This window comes from Petaurus breviceps, unplaced genomic scaffold, assembly GCF_028583685.1.
Source record: "Petaurus breviceps papuanus isolate PSGF00001 unplaced genomic scaffold, PetGlider_PUasm1.0 90845, whole genome shotgun sequence".
NCBI classification, from domain to species: Eukaryota; Metazoa; Chordata; class Mammalia; order Diprotodontia; family Petauridae; genus Petaurus; species Petaurus breviceps.
The window spans coordinates 12,613,094-12,631,242 of NW_027187359.1; the positions used below are offsets into that span (position 1 = coordinate 12,613,094).

Below are 18,149 nucleotides of genomic sequence, written 5' to 3' on the forward strand. Positions count from 1 at the left end.
AATCAGAGATACTTTTTGAGGACCTTCCCTCTAAAAATTAAGGAAGACTGGGAAAGGTTTCTTACAGAAGGTGGGGTTTTATTGGGACTTGAAGGAAGATAACCAGAAAGCAGAAGGAAGCTATAGGTAAGTGGAAGGATGTTTCTTTAGATGGGGAAATGAAGGAGTTTAACGACTTGGTTTTACCATGATCCTGAAGGCAAGCAGAAACATCTTGATGGGATACTTGGTCATCTTGCTTTTCAGTGCTCAAGAAGGCCATAAGACAAAAGGTGATATGAAGATAATGACAGTTTATTTGCCAATGTCTCTTGAATGTACGGATGTCTGAGAAGTTTGACAAAGGATTTAAGAAGATCCTCAAAATCAAGCATGAGTCAGAGTACTGGAGAAATAAAAATAAAAAGGGTCTGGTGATTAGTGGATCTTGGAAGGAATAGTGTGCATATGGCCTTCCTGGAAAGGCCTGATGGGAACCTGGGTTTTGTGCTAGATGTCCTTCCTATACCAGTAGCAAAACTGGTACAACTCCCATGCTCTCCCGCCTACTTGCACCCCACCTCCCAATTCCTCATCCTTTAGCCTAAGGGAGGCTCTTCTATAGGGGCTTTCACTTGCCTCAGTGACTTCTCTAACTAGTCCAGGGAATTACATTTTAGGTTTCTAAGTTGTTTCTCTTCTTTTAGGGACCCCAAACGGGCCCCTCTCTAATCCCTCTTCCCTGACTTTGTTTGTATGATAGGGAATATTTTTTCTTAATGGGGGAGAGGAAAAAAGTTCCCTCCCTCAGTCTCTATCTGCCTTTATTGATCACTCCAGTAGGGATTTTTGGTGGTCTCTTGATTTTTCAGAAAAAAACAAATGAGGTAGCAAAGAAAGGATCACAGGCAAAAGTCACAAATGTGAGCACTCCTGCTTTTTTTTTGGTGGGGTGGCAGCCTGGAAGGGACAGATCACTGCTAGGTGGCACAGTGGGTGGAAACTTGAGTTAACATCCAGCCTCAGGCACTTACTAGCTGATTGATCCTGGGCAAGTCACTTAGTCTCTCTTGGTCTCAGTTTCCTCAGCTATAAAATGGAATTGATGTGAAGATCAAATGAGATATTTATAAATCATTTAGCACAGTGCCTGGCACATAGATTAATAAATGCTTGTTCACTCCCTTCCTTTTCCCCACTCTGTCTTTTTCCTCTCTTTTTTCTTCCTCACTTCCCCCACTCTGCTTCCCCACCCCCCAACAAAGTGGGTAGAAAGGAGTCTCCTCTCAGAAGCCAAAGGCCCTGTCTGTAGCATAACAGTCACACCTGCCAGCAGGCCCCTCTCCATAAGGAGTTACTCCTCAGCCCCTGACAACTGTTGTCCACAACAGGAACTCACAGAGTCCTTTGGTCTGTGAGGCAGCCTCTTGGAACCTATGATTAGAGTCCACTGCCCAGTTCACTGTCCAGGACCAGATGGTTTGGTCACAAGGCCAAAAGATGGATTAATTCTTGCTTCTTTCTCCTATTAAGTCTGTCTCCCAAGAACAACAATGTCCATGTTAACCAAACTGGTGAATTCTGTGACAATTTGCTTGGTTACTTTCTGACTCACATCTCTGAGGCAATAATCATAGATGTCAACATCTACATTTTAGCATGTTCTCTGGTATTATTCTCCCCTATAGTCCACGTTAGTACACTCGTGCTAGCAGATCAGGTCCCTAAGGCACAGAGGTTTGTCTCCTTGGGAGGTCTAAGGATAACCGAGTGCTTTAGGGGATGGTTTTGCTAAAGAGATAGTTCATCAGCCCCTACCGGTATGTTTCTCCTTTCCATAATTATTGGTTGATATATATTTGCCATCTAGACTTAATTAGCTTTTAGAAATGGATATTTACTACAATAGTATGGTTGGTCCCCATCAAAAATTGTTGATACTTCTTTACCAGTATGAAAAGAATCCAGAGAAAAGAGGGCTCAAACAAGCTTTTGTGGCAAAGTGTGTGTGGGGGGTTAATGTATAACTCAAGAGGTCATTTTGTTGGAATTTTAAAGATTCTCGCTTTAGATGCATCGTACCTTTTCTGCTTGGCTCCATATAGGTTCCTGAACTTCTTCCATTTACCTAGTTCGTTCTCTCAATGTAGACACAGCCATCAGTTACTACTGTTCCAGAGATTCTGCTAGGACACTAAATGCTCCAAATCCTCTGTCCATCTGGAGTTCCCAAGGTTTTTATCTGAGGAGGAAAGAGAGAAGGAGACTGAGGCCAAGGTTAGGGTTAGGGATCTCCTCCCTCCCCTTCATATGATTCCTTCTCAGAGTCTTCTCTCTTCTCTCTGCTGCCAGACACTCAAATAATGTCTGGGCTCTAAATTGGCTCTTAACTTATGTAAAACCCATAGGACAAGACAAAATTTCCTCAAGTAATGGAAGCATGCATCCTATGCATTCCATTTCATCTAGCAGTCCCCAGACACATCTAAATTGATCAAGGACTTTTCTCACCTAGTTGACTGATTGATTAAATAGGGTGTTCACATCTGATTAAAATAATTACTCAAGTAAGGTTTAGTGATTAATTCAATCACTTTGTCTGGATGGTATTTTCACGGAATCAGATCTATGCATCTTTGAAGGGATCTTGATGCCATGAAGTCAAATATCCTCATTTTGCAGATGAAGAAACAGGCCTGGAGAGGTTAAATGACTTTCTCATTATCATATACTGTACAGCAAAAGCAAGCTTAAGGGAGACAGAGAAAGATTTTTTTAGAAAATACAGTTCAGGATTAAAAGGGGAAAAGTGGCCAAATTTTTTTATTCAGAAGTCTCAAGTCTACACATCATGATTAATTATCTCCAAGAAGAGAATTGGAAGGTTTTGGATATGGCAAAAATCCCTAATATCACCAGAAAAAAAGAAACTAATGGTATCTTCATAGATAAGAAGTATCTGGTTACTGATGAGCAAGTCATTTCTGAAACTACTGTGTGAATCAGATCATTAAATCTTTAAAGCAAAGGTTGTTAATAATTTTTCATCCTAAAGAAAGGATAAGCCTGAAAAAGACATTGTATACAATTGCATCAGATCTAACCTTGTTTATCTAAAGAAGCTGCTGATGCAAGAAATGGGAACTGGATAAAAGAGAGGACACTGGCATGGATTATCACCATTTCCTACTGAAGCTCTGATGATGTAAAGCAATCACAACAAAGAGAAAAATTAAAAGGGCCCAGAAACTGCCTTAGTCAGAAATAATTTGTTCTCCTTTCAGTTAGTTAACAAACATTTGTCAGCCTCTTACTGCCAGACATTGGGGATACAAAGAAATGTAAAAACAAACAAATAAGGAAAAATCCCAACCTAATCCCTACTTTAAAGGATGAATTGTCGACAATCAACAAAGAGAAGGCATTAGAATTAGGGGATGGGATTTTAGCTGAGGTTTGAAGGAAACCAGGGAAGCCAGGAGGCAGAGAGGAAGGAGAGTATTCCAGGCATGAGAGCCGGCTGAATGCCTAGAGTTGAGAGATAGAGAGTTTTGTTCAAAGAAGAGTAAACAGAAATTACAGCAAAAGGCAGTATCAATTGAGAAAATAAACTCATTTGCAAAATTGTATGGAGGATGACTGAACATTGGCCACTGGATTGGAAAAGATCAGCTTACATCCCAACCCTAAAGAAGGGCAATACCGAAGCATGTTCAAATTACCAAATAATTACTCTTATTTCACATGCCAACAAGGTTATGTTTAAGATTCTGCAATCTGGGCTTTAGCAATATGTGAACCAAGAATTACTAGAAGAGCCAACTGGTTTTCAAAAAGGCAGAGGAGCCAGAAACTGAATTACCAACTTTCACTGGATCATGGAGAAAGCAAGGGAGTTCCAGAAAAAAAAAAAACATCTACTTCTGTTTCATTGACTACACTAAAGCCTTTGAATGTGTGGATCACAACAAAATGTGGTAAGTCCTCAAAGAGATGGGCGTACCAGATCCTCTAACTTATCTCCTGAGGAACCTGTATCCAGGCCAAAAAGCAACAATTAGAACTGAACATAGAACAACGAATTGGTTTAAAATTGGAAAAGAAGTAGGACAAGACTGTATCTATTTAGCTTATCTGTTGCCTTATCTATTTAACTTATATGCAGAGTACATAATGTGAAATGCCAGGCTGAATGAATCAAAAGCCAGAATTAAGGTTGCTGGGAGAAATATCAGCCATCTCAGATATGCAGATGATACCACTCTGATAGAAGAAAGTGAAGAAGAATTAAGAAGCATCTTGATGAGAGTGAAAGAAGAGAGTGCAAAAGCTGAAGCTTAACATAAAACAAAACAAAACAAGATCTTGGCAAATGGTTTTCATCACTTCCTGGCAAAGAGAGGGAGAAGAAATGGAAGCAATGTCAGATTTTATATTCCTCGGTTCAAAGATTACTGCAGACAGTGACAGCAGTCATGAAATTAAAAGATACTTACTCTTTGGAAGCACAGCAAACCTGGACAGCATACTAAAAAGTAGACATATTACTTTGCCCATAAAGGTACATATAGTCAAAGCTATAGTTTTTCCAGTAGCAATGTATGTATGACTGTGAGACTTGGAATATAAGGAAAACTACATACTGCTGAATTGACACTTTAGAATTATGGTGCTAGAGAAGACTTTTGAGACTCCCATGGACAGTAAAGAGGTCAAACCAGTCAATACTTAAATTAATTCAAACTATTCACTGAAAGGTCAAATACTAAAGCTGAAACTTAAATATTTTGGTCACATAGTGAGAAGACAGAGCTCATTGGAAAAGGCCCTGATGTTGGGAAAAGTTGAAGGCAAAAATAAAAGGGGTTGATAGAGTATGAGATGGATAGATGGTACCATGGAAACAATGACTGTGAACCCAGATAGAATTTGGGAGATAGTAAAGGATAGAAGGACCTGATGTACTATGGTCCATGGAGTCACAAAGAGTCAGTTATGACTGAATTACTGAATGACACAGAGGATGGTGGTGGAAAATTACAAGCAATATCATCTCATATAAGAGTGAAATGATGGAGTAAAGAAAGATGAATTTGAAGAAACTTGTTGTGACACATCTAAAACAGACCAGGTGAACATTTATAGGTGGAATAAATAGATATGATGTGGAATAGACTTACGACAGCTTCTGTAACAGTCTATTTTCATCATGGATAACAATGAAATGACAACATTTGGACTCTAACACTTTATTTCCCAAATAGGCTCTGGTTTTACTTTTTCTGACTCAGACCATGCTCTCTGATTTCCCAGGAGCTTCACAAATTACCTGAACCTAGAGCCTTTTCCTTGGGGTCTATTGATTTCCTTTACTCATAGGCTCCAGGCATCAGGGATGTGAGAAGAACAGTCCAGAGATGTGATCCAAATTTCTCCCACTCCACTGGAGTGACCTAGGACCAGGGTTTCAGGTGAGTTCTCTCAGGGGTGGGTCTTACTGGATGATAGAGCTAGAGGTGGAAGGACCCTCAGAGGCCATCAAGGCCAACAACCTCATTTTACAGATGAAGAAACTGAGGTCCAAGGAGGTTAGGTGATTGCCCAGGGTCACACAGCTGGGAGTGAAGGATTTGAACCTAGGATTGATAAAGGATTTGAATCTAGGTCTTTCTGAGATCGATGACATCTATCTTTTGTATTATGAGCCATTGCCTCCCATATCTTTTTTTTTTTAAAGCAATCAGGGTTAAGTAACTTGCTCAAGGTTACACGGCCAGTTATTTCTGGGTGTGGTGCTGAGTATCTGAGCTCAGATTTGATCCAGGTCATCCCAACACTGGAGCCGGTGCCCCCACTTGCTGAGCCACCTGGCCACCCCACCTCCCATATCTTTTGATCTAATAATCCAGGTTGTGATAATCCAGGAAGATCAAAGAGATCTCCAAGAACAATGGAAGCAACAGACTAGAAAGGGCTTTAAGGGTCACAATGAAAGCAGTTAGCCATGATATGTTATAATGAAGAGGAGACCTATAGAAGACATGACCCATGTGCTCAAGTATTTGAAAGATGATTATGCGGAGAAGGGATTAGATTTTTTTTCTATTTGGCCACATAAGAATGAGGCAGGGGCAACAGTTGAAGACTGGACAGCTTTAACTCAATGTGAGGAAAAGGTTTCTAATGATGTGAACCATTAATAAAAGCAATGAGATTGCTGGGGGGGGGGATTGTGGTGGTGCAGAAGTGGGTTCCTTTCATTGGAAGTCTTAAAGTAAAAACTGGAGGATTACTAGTTATATATGTTGTAAAGAGTAGATTTGTTCAAGTGCTGGTCAGACTGCATAGTGATTGGGGACCCTTTAAACTTTGTGATTCTTTAATTTGCTGCCACAAAAAGAGTATTGGATTTGGAATCAAAGGATCTGGATTTGATTTCAAGTCCTGTCACTTTCTATTTGTATTACACTGGGCAAAATTACTCAGTCTCTCTAATGATTCAGTCTCAGTTGAGTTTCTTCATCTGTAAAGAGAGTAAGTGGGACTTATTGACTAGGCTAGATGCTGCTCTAAATCTACCACCCTCTAATTTTGGTGGGTGTTATGTGTTTGGGTGTGTGGGCTCTGGGGTCTACTGGGAGGGGACACAAACTCTGTGGATACTGGCTTCCCCTGGGGAGAAGGTAGCAGCAATGGCTGCTGTAGTGTATAATGTATGCTGTATAGTGTATAGTTTCTATAGTGTAAGGAATTCTGTACTGATCTCAGGATTCAAGAGTTCTACTGACCTTCTCCTCATCCTTTTAACCCCATTCTTCCCTCTCATCCTCCAGCCCACTTTGGGATCTTGGAGAAATCACATAATTTCTTTGGGTTTCAGTTTCCTTATCTACCAGTCAATTAACATTTATTAATTACCTGCTATGTGCCTAGCACTTTTTCTCCTCCTGAGGAGCTTACGCTCTTATGGAGGAAGACAACACAGAAAAGAAAGCTGAAAAGGTGGAATGGGAGATGAAATAAGAATCCAGTCCAAGCAGTGCAGCTGGTAGGCAATAAAGAGTTGACTGGTCTGTGAGCCCTTGTTGAATGGAAGCTTTGGCAGGAGTTCTACAGCTTTCCAGTCAAAGGGGCATAGGGTGCTGAAGAGTTGTGAGTAACCAAAGCAAAATGCAATATTGCAGGATGATGAGTTTCCTGGTGAAGAGGTTTCCCCAATAGCTTGGCCTCTGAGGTCTGTAAAGCCAAGTGTGAGCAGCTTTCCAGAGGACTGCTGTTGTGAACAGCTTTAAGGTCCTGATCATATAGTATAGTGAGCTCTCTATTTACTCAGCAGTAAACTAAAGTGAAACATTCACAGAAACTGAAGTACAGCATTCACAATGTTGTAACATAACAACTTATCACTAATATAGTCACACAAAGTGACCACATAGTTTTAAACAAAATATATCATTCAGTTAAGTCCTTAAATCAATCATCCTTAAGGAGCAAGACTCCTTAAGGGACTCAAAGTACAAAGGTTAAAGTTCTCCACTCCTAGGTCACAGTAAATCATGATCTTCTCAGTCAGCATTAAGTACCCAAGAAGAAATGTTTTCATCTTGACTTGAGGCTGACTCTCAGATTCCATGCTTCTTCTTCCATGGTCCCAGCTCCTGCCTGAATCTATCCAGCTGTCACCTGGATTCAAAGGTAGGCAGCTCTAAGCTCCTTGTCTAGTTCCTCATCCAGTTCCATATTGAAATTCACAATGTCCAGTCCACCTCAAGTCCTTCACAGTTTCTGTTTTTGGAAAGACAAAACTTCACAGAGCCCAAACAACATTCATGCACATTGCTGACGCCACCATCAATTCACTTTCTGCCTGTGGAATCAGCACAGACCCACAAGCAAAGTCTGAGAATTCAACACAAATTGTCAGCATAGTCCCAGGACCTCTGAAACCCTCCTCCAGGACTTCTGTAAACAGACAACAAGAAAATCCTCTTTCAGGGATTACAGTAAGGTCCCAGGGCTTCTGTACAAAGTATCACAAACAAAAATCAGCACAAACAGAACAGATAAACAGAGTGACTGGCCACCACAAAGTTCCCCTTCTCAATTCTGCTCTTTCCCAGCTTGGGCTTCTCCTTATATATGGTCATTAGCTCCTCCCTGTTCCATCCCTGTTGTATCAGGAAGTTCCTCCCACTGTGGGATTCATAAGCTTTGTTTCTTAACAAAGTCTTGATATAATCACGGGCAAGGCTTTAAAGAAGCTTGAACTGAAACAAGGTGCTAAATAGTCAAATAGCTGAAACAAGGTCCTAAGTACTTCTTTGCTTGCCATTACAAGGTCTCATGCAGTTCTATGTCTATGATCCTATAATTATATAAGATGTGTTTTGGGGGAATTAAGTACATTGCTAAGTATCCCGAAGATGATGATACATAGACTAAGGGAGTGGAGGTGGAATGCCCCAAATTCTGCTTGCTTCAGAGCCTAATGCCAAGGCCTTCTTCTGAAGGTTCCTTACCTTTTCAAGGGCCTGAGCCTGGAGACAATGTTCAATGGGCATGGAGAATCCCTTTGTTTTTCTGTGACTATCTCTTTTCCTGAGGATAAAGACTCTCACTGTCTAAATTAGGAAACAAATTTTAGAAAATGTAAGACCCAGTTTCAGAGGAATTTGAACCCATAACCTTCTAAAGATAAAGGGAATGTTTCATTCCCTAAGGCAAATCAGTCTTTTATTCTTCTCTGGGACCCTTTCTGTTATTAATGTACAAAGGAATTTTTGTATAGTCCATATTGCATTGAGGATTCCTTTTCTGCATGGGTTGGACTAGATGGTCCCTTCCAGCTCTCATGTTCTGTAATTCTTCATGATTCTGCATGGCCTTATCCTTCCCATAGAAAACCGCTCTTGCTGACTAGAGAGCTTGTTCTCAGGCCTTTGTACAGGGCTACAAGGACATCAGACATTCCAAACATTCTCTTGACCAACTTTTGGCCTTTAAGAGAGGGATACTCAGGGTCTAGAGTGATTCAGAAATTCTCACAATGAGTTGGCTTTTGACTTCCAGTGAATTTCAATTAGACTGCCATAAGGAAATTTGACATCTCTACCATTTAAAGGAAAACAAAACTGATTATGGTGTCTCTGGAATTGAAAGCATCAACTTTACTCCTTATTTGCTGTGACCCTGTGATCATAGAATTAGAACTGAAAGGAACCTCAGAAGTCATCTAGTCCCAACCCCTCATTTTCGGATGATATAACTGTGCCCCAGAGAGATGAAGTGACTTGTCCAAAGTCACACAAGTGGCAGGTCTAGGATTCAAATTCAGAGTACAAATTCAGCTCTTTTTTTCACTGGCCATACTGCCAGTTCCCTTCTGGGTTTCATTTTCCTCATCTGTAAAGTGGGGATAAAAATACCACTGCAAGTCTTACCAGGATAGTGGATAGAGTTCAGGACCTGGAATTAGGAAGACCCAAGTTAAAATGCTGTCTCAGATTCATACTAGCTGTGTGACCCTGGATAAGTTATTTTACTTCTGTCAGCCTCAATTTCCTCATCTGTAAAATAAGGATAGCACATATTGGGATGGCCAGGTAGCACAGCGAGTAAGAGCACCGGCTCCAGTGTCGGGATGACCTGTGGATCGAATCCAGGCTCAGACACTTATTACCCACCCAGAAACACCTGGCCATGTAACCTTGAGCAAGTTACTTAACCCCAATTGCTTAGGGGTGGCCAGGTAGCTCAGCGAGTAAGAGCATCGGCTCCAGTGTCGGGATGACCTGGGGATCAAATCTGGGCTCCGATACTTAGCACCAAACCCAGAAATAACTGGCCGTGTAACCTTGAACAAGTTACTTAACCCCGATTGCTGTAAAAAAAAAAAAAGAAAGAAAAGAAAAATAGCACATATTTCACAGAGTAGTTGTAAGGATAAAATAACATTTATAATGTGCTTTGCAAACTGTTAATGTGTAGTATCTGTCAATTACAATCTGAGCTCTTTTTCTATGGACATTTCTATGGACATGCTTGGCATGCAACAGATGCTTAAATAGATGCTTTTTCATTCTTCTTTCCTTCTTGATTCCTTTGTTCCTTCCTTCCTTCTTTCTTCCTTCTCCCCTCTCTCTTTCTTCCCTTACATGTAGTGATCACTTAATCAATGCTTACAGGATTGAGTTGGATTGGAGAGCCAGTGTGGTACAGGGGGAAGAGAATTAGAATTGGAATCTGAAAGCATCAGATCTTGGCTCTGCTACTATGTCTGTGACTTTGGGCAAGTCACTCCCCCTCTCTGGGCCTCAGTTTCCTCATATCTAAAATGAAGGTGGTAGATTCAATGATTTTATGATCTCTCACGGATTCAAATCTATGATCCCAAGATTTGGGGGTTGAATTAGAAACCTGATACTAGACTGTGTGTCTTTATATTTACATTATGGGGTCATATCTTCCTTCCAGAAACTTGCACAAGGGTGTGATAGTTGAGGTTTAGGGGTGCTCAAGACCCCAAAATACCAGTATCCTGGGTCCTGTCAAATGAGTTTTATTCAAGTCTTCTCTCAGCCAAAGTAAAGCAAAGTTTATTAAAGATTCACCATAATGGGCAGACTCTTAAGCAGCCTAAATATTTGTGAAGCTTGTATTGACAAGCAGTCCAGAATAATCTGACATAGAATGAGTCTGTGTTAGATTGAATCTCAGCCCCTTCCTGGAGGCAAGATGGAGTTCATATACAGAAAGAGTGTAGGAGGATTTAGGGGTGGTCTAGAGGAGGAGTTTGGGGAGGGTCTTGAGGAGACTAAGGAGGATCTTTGATGCGACTGAGATCAGACTCCAGGAATGGGATTAAGGGTGGGAAATAGTTGAAGACTACCTGAAGAAGACAGACAATGGAGGGCTAGGCAGGTTAAGAGTAACAGGGATTTGGGCCTAGCTATAATGAAAGGCTTATGGCCTAGATTAAGTCAGAGTTCAAGGGGTTTCCTAGAGCCCTTACCCCATCATGACTACATGGGCTCAGGTCTACATCTTCCCTGGTGATACATGTATGTTTGGTGTGGGAGAGGGAGCATGATTACAATGCTCACAATATGATGGTAGTTACCTGATGCCAACAGGAGTCTAATCTAATATACCACATTAGATTACATCAAAGTGACCTTCTGCAGTACCTTGCTGGAGATGAAGCATGGGACTCCAGTCCACCACACAATTCTTGGTGAAGGAGCAACATTTGCATAGTGGAACTTATTATCCACTGTATACTCACAACAACTCTGAGAAAGGGGAGGGGAAGGGAATAAGCATTTATTAAGTGCCCACTATGTTCTGGGCATGGTGCTAAGTGTTTTATAAATATCATCTCAATGGATTCAGAGACCCAGGGGTTTGTTTTGCCATATTGATGATTTCATTGACTTGACAGATGCTATCTGTCCCCATTCAGATTCATCTTTGTTCTTTGATTTAGCCTAAGGAGTTACCTAGGGCATTCACTGCTCCTGGTCAGACAGTCTATATGTGCCAGAGGTAGGAAATGAGCCCTGTCTTCTGGTACCAAAACCATCTCTCTATCCCTCTCTAGTAGTGAGGCCAGTACAAGTATGTGCTGGAGTCATTTCCAACACTCTTGAGAGAGCCTATTGTTAAATTTTCAGTGTGAACATTTATACCTTAGAAACAAGTAATTGTAACAAATTAGAGCTTGATTTACTGTTTTGTTGATTTCTAGACTTAATAAGGTATAATTACACAGATTGAACTTAAACATATATATATATATATACACACACACACTTTTTTTCTGGGCAGACTGATTGTTAAACATTTATCTGCACACTCCTGGTATGGCAAAAGTATTCTTGTCATCTCTCTTTTATGGTTGAGGAAATTGAGGCTCAGATAGGCCATATGACCTTCTCTGGTTAGATAGCAAATCAATGTCTGAGGCTGGGACTAATCCAGATCTCTTTTGATTCTCATTCTACTCCCCTCTTGACTGTGTCAGCTAACCCTATAGAGCAGGGATGCCTTGAGGTCATTCACTCTCCAGGTGATCTGAACTGGGAAGCAAAAGGCAAATGGGGAGATGAGGATGTATCTCTATCTGCGTGCGTGTGTGTGTGTGTGTATGTGTAGAAATGTGCATATCTAGAGGTCCACTCACTCCTTGCTCTTGTAAACCAGGTGAATGTAAGTTCCAGACTGCCAGTCTCAGTACAGTTCACTTCTTCCTTTCTCAGCCATTTTAGAGTGAAATTCTGGTGGGGATAAAAATTATGAAAATAAATCCCAGCAGCCATTAGCTTCTCCCAGTCGTCTCTCATGTACACAAGCTCCTTGAAGATTCAGACAAATGAGCCCAGCATACCTATACATATCATTTGCAACCTCAGGGACACATGGTGCCAATACATGAATGCCATTCCCTTGGGACTTTCTGAGGATCAGGATTAGAGCATCAGCCAGGGGTGACTGCAATTGCCTAAAGGAGTTGAGTCAATAGAACTGCATCCCATGCAAAGGATTAGCCAAGGGATTTGAGTAAATTCAGGCTAAGTAAAATTCATCTACTGATAGCTGAGATTACAGGGGCCCTAGATGAGGTCCAGTTGGGAAATGAAAATAAGAAATCAGCCTCCCTTGTGGTTAGGTTTTCTTTATGCCTTCAAAACCCTTCCCTGGAGCCTTGGCACCTGCCCCAAGGGCTTGGGATGAGGCTAAGTCTTGAATGCAGACTGGGGCTCCTTTTCCCCTCCCTTCTTTTCCTCTTCACCCCTCCTGCACCTTTGTGGGCCTCCTTTCCAGGAGAGCTATGATTAAACTGAAATTGTGTAAATTGAATTATACCTCAAGTGCACTGGGACATCCAGCCATTTTCAGGAGCCTTATGTCAAGTAAAGGATCCTTTTAGAAAGTTCTGGTTTCCAGGAGAACATTGTATACACTAATATTGTGTGATGATCAGCTATGATTGACTTAGCTCTTCTCAGCATTATCAAAAAACTCATGACAGAAAGTACCATTCACCTTCTGAGAAAGAACTAATGGAGTCTGAATGTAGGTCAAAGCATATTATTTTTACTTTTTTTGGTGAGTTTTTTTTTTTACTTCTGATTCTTCTTGCACAACATAACTAATGTGGAAATATGTTTTATTTGATTGCACATGCATAACCTATATCAGATTGCTTGCCATCTTGGGCAAGGGGGAGGAGAAGAAAGAAGGGAGAAAATTTTGGCATTCAAAATCTTTTAAAAAAAATGAATGTTGAAAATTGCCAGGGAAGGAGTCAAGATGGAGGAGTAGAAACAGGATTTCCAAACAGCTCCAGTTTTCACCTCTTCCAATTCATGTAAAAAATGACTCTAAACAAACTTTGGAGCTACAGAACCCACAAAATGATAGAGAGAAGTTAACTTATCATTGAAGACAGCCCAGTAGGCCAGCAGTAAGAGCCCAGCACAGCATGTTGGGAGCCCAGCCCCACACCAGCCTGAGGTTTTAATCTCAGGGTGGCCACCGGCTGGAGGGACTTCAGATCACCAGGAGCTGTGTTGGTTTCCAGAATTATCAACCCATAGATGCTAAGGACAAAGTGACAGGTCAGTGCAGTGTGGACTTTGGGATCCCGGAGTTTGGGAGTGTGGTCCAGCCTATACCCCCTGGAGGGAGAAGCAGCTGAGGCACAGTGGCTGTGCAGCTGCTGCGGCATGGCTGCTTCAGAGCTAGCTGGCCTGCAGATTGTAGGAGGACCAAGAAACCAGTCTGAGGGGTAATCACTCTCGCTTTAATCTGCTTGGATCTGGGTCACTGTCTGGGGTGGAGGTCCTGGGGTGTGTGACCAGTGTGCCAGAGCTTGTGGAGACTTCACCCAACTAATAGCACTGGCAGCTGAGAAAACCCCAGCAAATGGGACAAAGCTCCACTTTCTGGTAGCAGAGTTCTACTTGGAAAAAAGCTCAAAAGTCAAGCAATTGAGTGGCAACATAAGCAAGCAAAGGAAGAAAAGCAAGCAGAGCAAACCGATATTAGACTCCTATTTTGGGCACAAAAAGGATCAAATCATGGAACAGGAGGAAGAAAACAAAGTCAGAACTCCTGCACTAAAAGCTTCCAAGAAAAATATGAGCTGTTTACAGGCCATAGAGGAGCTTAAGAAGGATTTTGAAAAGCAAATAAGAGAAGTGGAGGAAAAATTGGGAAGAGAAATGAGAATGATGCAAGAAAATTATGACATGAGAGTCAACAACCTGACTGAAGAAAATAACACCTCAAAAAATAGACTAACTCAAATGGCAAAAGAGGCTCAAAAAGACAATGAGAAGAACACCCTAAAAAGCCAAATTTGCCAGATGGAAAAAGAATCTCAAATGTTCACTGAAGATAATCATTCCTTCAGAATTAGATTGGAGCAAATGGAAGCTAGTGACTTTATGAGAAATCAAGATACTATTAAACAGATACAAAGAAATGAAAAAAATAGAAGGCAATGTGAAATATCTCATTGGGAAAGCCACTGACCTGGAAAATGGATCCAGGAGAGATAATTTAAAAATTATTGGACTACCTGAAAGCCATGATCAAAAAAAGAACCTAGAAATCATCCTTCAAGAAATTCTCAAGGAAAATTGCCCTGATATTTTAGAACCAGAGGGCAAAAAAGAATCCACCAATCACCTCTTGAAAAAGATCCCAAAAACAAATCTCCTAGGAATATTATAGCCAGATTCTGGAATTCCCAGATCAAGGAAAATATTATAAGCAGCCAGGAAGAAATAATTTGAATAGTGGGGAAACACAATCAGGATAACACAGGATCTGGCAGCTTCTACACTGAGGGATTGAAGGGCTTGGAATATGATATTCCAGAGGTCAAAGGAGCTGGGATTAAAACCAAGAATCACCTACTTAGCAAAACTGAGTATCATGTTTCAGGAGAAAATATGGTTATTCAATGAAATAGAGGACTTTCAAGAATTCTTGCTGAAAAAACCAGAGTTGAATAGAAAATTTGACATTCACAAAAAAGAAGCAAGGAGAAGCATGAGAAGGTAAACAGGGAAAAGAAATCATAAGGAACTTATCAAAGTTGAACTATTTACATTCCTACATGGAAAAATGATAATTGTTTCTCAGTATGAGAATAGTTGAAGGCAATAGAAATGTACATATATATGTATACATACATATATATCTATATAGGAGGATGTATGGGCATATGAATACATATGTGAGTGTGTGTATATATGGGCACAGCTATACATAGACAGAGGGCACAGGACCAATTGAATATAAAGGGATGATACTTAAAAGGTGAAATTAAGATGTAAGAGAGGAATATACTGAGAGGAGATGGGGAGAAACAGAATGGGGTAAATTATCTCATATAGAAGAGGCAAGGGGAATCTGTTTCAAAGGAGGGGAAGTACAGGAAGGCAAAACCAACCTTATTCTCATTGAATTCGGCTTAGGGAGGGAATGACATACACACCTAATAGGGTATGTCACCCTCCAGGAGAGTAGGGGGAAAGGGGATGAGAGGGGGGATAATGGAAGGGAGGGCAGGCTGGCAGAGAGGGAAGTTGGAAGCACACACTTTTGAAAAGGGACAGGATCAAAGTAGAGAATAGAACAAGTGGGGGTGGGATGGGATGGAAGGAAATACAATCAGTCTTTCGAAATATATCCACTATGGAAATGTTTTGCATAGCTACACATGTACAACCTATATTGAATTATCTTCCTAGTAAGGGTGGGTGACAAGAGAGGAAGGGAAAGAATCTGGAATTCAAAGTTTTAAAATCAAATGTTTAAAAAATATGTATATATATATATATATGTATCATTAGTATTATTTTACATGTAACTGGGAAATAAGATATACAGGCACTGGGGTATAGATATCTACCGTCCCCTACTGGAAAGTCAGAGGGGGTATGGGGGAAAATATGGGAGAGAGCAGATTGGGGGAGGGGATATTTAGTGGGATTGCTGTTTTGTGGTGGGTGGGTAGGGGGAAAATGGGAAGGAAATTTGTAACTCAAAATCTTGTGGAAATGAATGATGTAAACAAAACAACAAAAAAGAGAGAAAAAAAGAGAAAATTGTTCTTATAAGTAGTTGAAAAAATACTATTAAATTTTTAAAAGTCCTGGTTTCATGAGCTCAGGAATGGGCTTGAGGAGAAAGGACCTGGATCTACCACTTACTATCTGTGTGACCATGGGTAGGTCACTTCTTTCTCCCAGAAGTAGAATGACAAATGAATGTCATGCAGGACTTTGAGTTAAGAAGACCTGTATTTAAATCCTGCCTCTGATTAGTCCCCTGGCTTTCTTCACATTCTAGTTAAGCTTCTACAGTAAACGTTTCCTGATCTCCCTTAATTCTTTACCTCCCCTCAGCTTATTAACTCCACTACATCTTGCAGTAGTTTCCATGTTGTCTCCTCCCTTGGCTGAGAGCCCCAGGAGGGCAGGGACCATTTTTTGCTTTTCTTTGCATCTCTGACGCTTAGCACAGTGCCCTGTACATAGTAGGCATCTAATAAATGTCTGTAGTCCAACTGAGTGACATTTAAGGGCTAGGTAGGTGACTGTCATGGTAAGGGAATTTGAAGATCTTCCCTGCCCCTTAATGGGCCTCAAGTTGAACCCAAGAGGAAGGGCTTCATTGGGGGGGGGAGGCTTGTTTTTCTGCAAGGCCCAAACTTTTTGTTATTTTGCAATTAAGCAGTAGGTCACAAAGGTAGTGATGTCCTCTGACTGTGAAGAAGGGTTTATATACTCTGAGGTGAGCTTTGGCTTTCGGACTTACTTATGGGAAGAGTGGCATGATATGACCAGATGAGACTCTGGGCAATTATTGAGCCCCCCATCTTTGAAAACCTAGATATTGATGCTTCTCTCTGGTAACTAACTATGTATGTATGGAATAGCCGGACAGTTAGAAGCCTTGTCTTTTGGTCTGTTGAATTGCATTATTTTTTCTGTAATTTTTGTCTGTTTGTAATTTGTGTTTGTATCTTCTCTGAAGTTCAGAGTGCTGACTTTTCCCCCTGAACTAAGTGAATGATATATATTTTTGATTCAGTTAAGATTGTTAACCCTTTTTGAGTTGCTTTCCTTTAGAAAAGCACATAAAAGAAACGGTGCTAGCAGCCATCCTGGGTATGCGAGGGTGCTTGCTGTTACAGTGACCCATTTCCTCATCTATAAAAGAGATAATAAGACTTGGGGTACCTACTTCACAGGGTTGGATGTGAACCTTGGATAATATTATAAGAGTAAGGAGTCCCCGCGCTGGCGTTCAAAGACCCCCTTCCCGCCCCGAGAGCCACCAAACGAGCGACCTGACGGAATAGGAGACGGCGGCGCCGGCCGTGGCCGAGACCCCCGACATCAAGCTGTTCGGTAAGTGGAGCAGGGACGATGTGCAGATCAATGACATCTCCCTGCAGGACTACATTGCCGTCAAGGAGAAGTATGCCAAGTGCCTGCCGCACAGCGCCGGGTGCTACGCCACCAAGCGCTTCTGCAAGGCTCAGTGCCCGATCGTGGAGTGCCTGACCAACTTCCTGATGATGCGCGGCCGCAACAACGGCAAGAAGCTCATGACGGTGCGCATCGTCAAGCATGCCTTCGAGATCATCCACCTGCTCACGGGGGAGAACCTGTTGCAGGTTCTCGTGAATACCATCATCAACAGTGGTCCCTTAGAGGACTCCACTAGAATCGGGCGGGTGGGGACCGTGAGGCGCCAGGCTGTGGACGTGTCCGCGCCCCGGCGGGTCAACCAGGCCATGAGAGGCGGCCTTCCGCAACATCAAGACCATCGCCGAGTGTCTGGCCGACGAGTTCATCAGTGCTGCCAAGGGCTCCTCCAACTCCTACGCCATCAAGAAGGACGAGCTGGACCCTGTGGCCAAGTCCAACCGCTGATCCCTGCAGTCTGTCAATAATAAACGCCCCCTGCCCCTCTCTGGGGGCAGGGTCCCTGTGCCTGTCAAAAAAAAATATTATAAGAGTAAAATATTTATGAGATTCACATGAGATAATGAAGGAAAAGGACTTTGCAAACTCTAATATACTAGACAAATGTCAATTTATTGGATCAGTGATTCTCAGCAATGAACTCTGGTTTTCCAACTTCCA

General features: G+C 41.6%; 1 pseudogene; it reads left to right on the forward strand.

Annotated features, from left to right (window-relative positions):
• Positions 1 to 323: 323 nt before the first annotated feature.
• LOC138148989 (small ribosomal subunit protein uS7-like) lies at positions 324 to 17,936 on the forward strand (annotated as a pseudogene).
• The last annotated feature ends 213 nt before the right edge of the window (positions 17,937 to 18,149 follow it).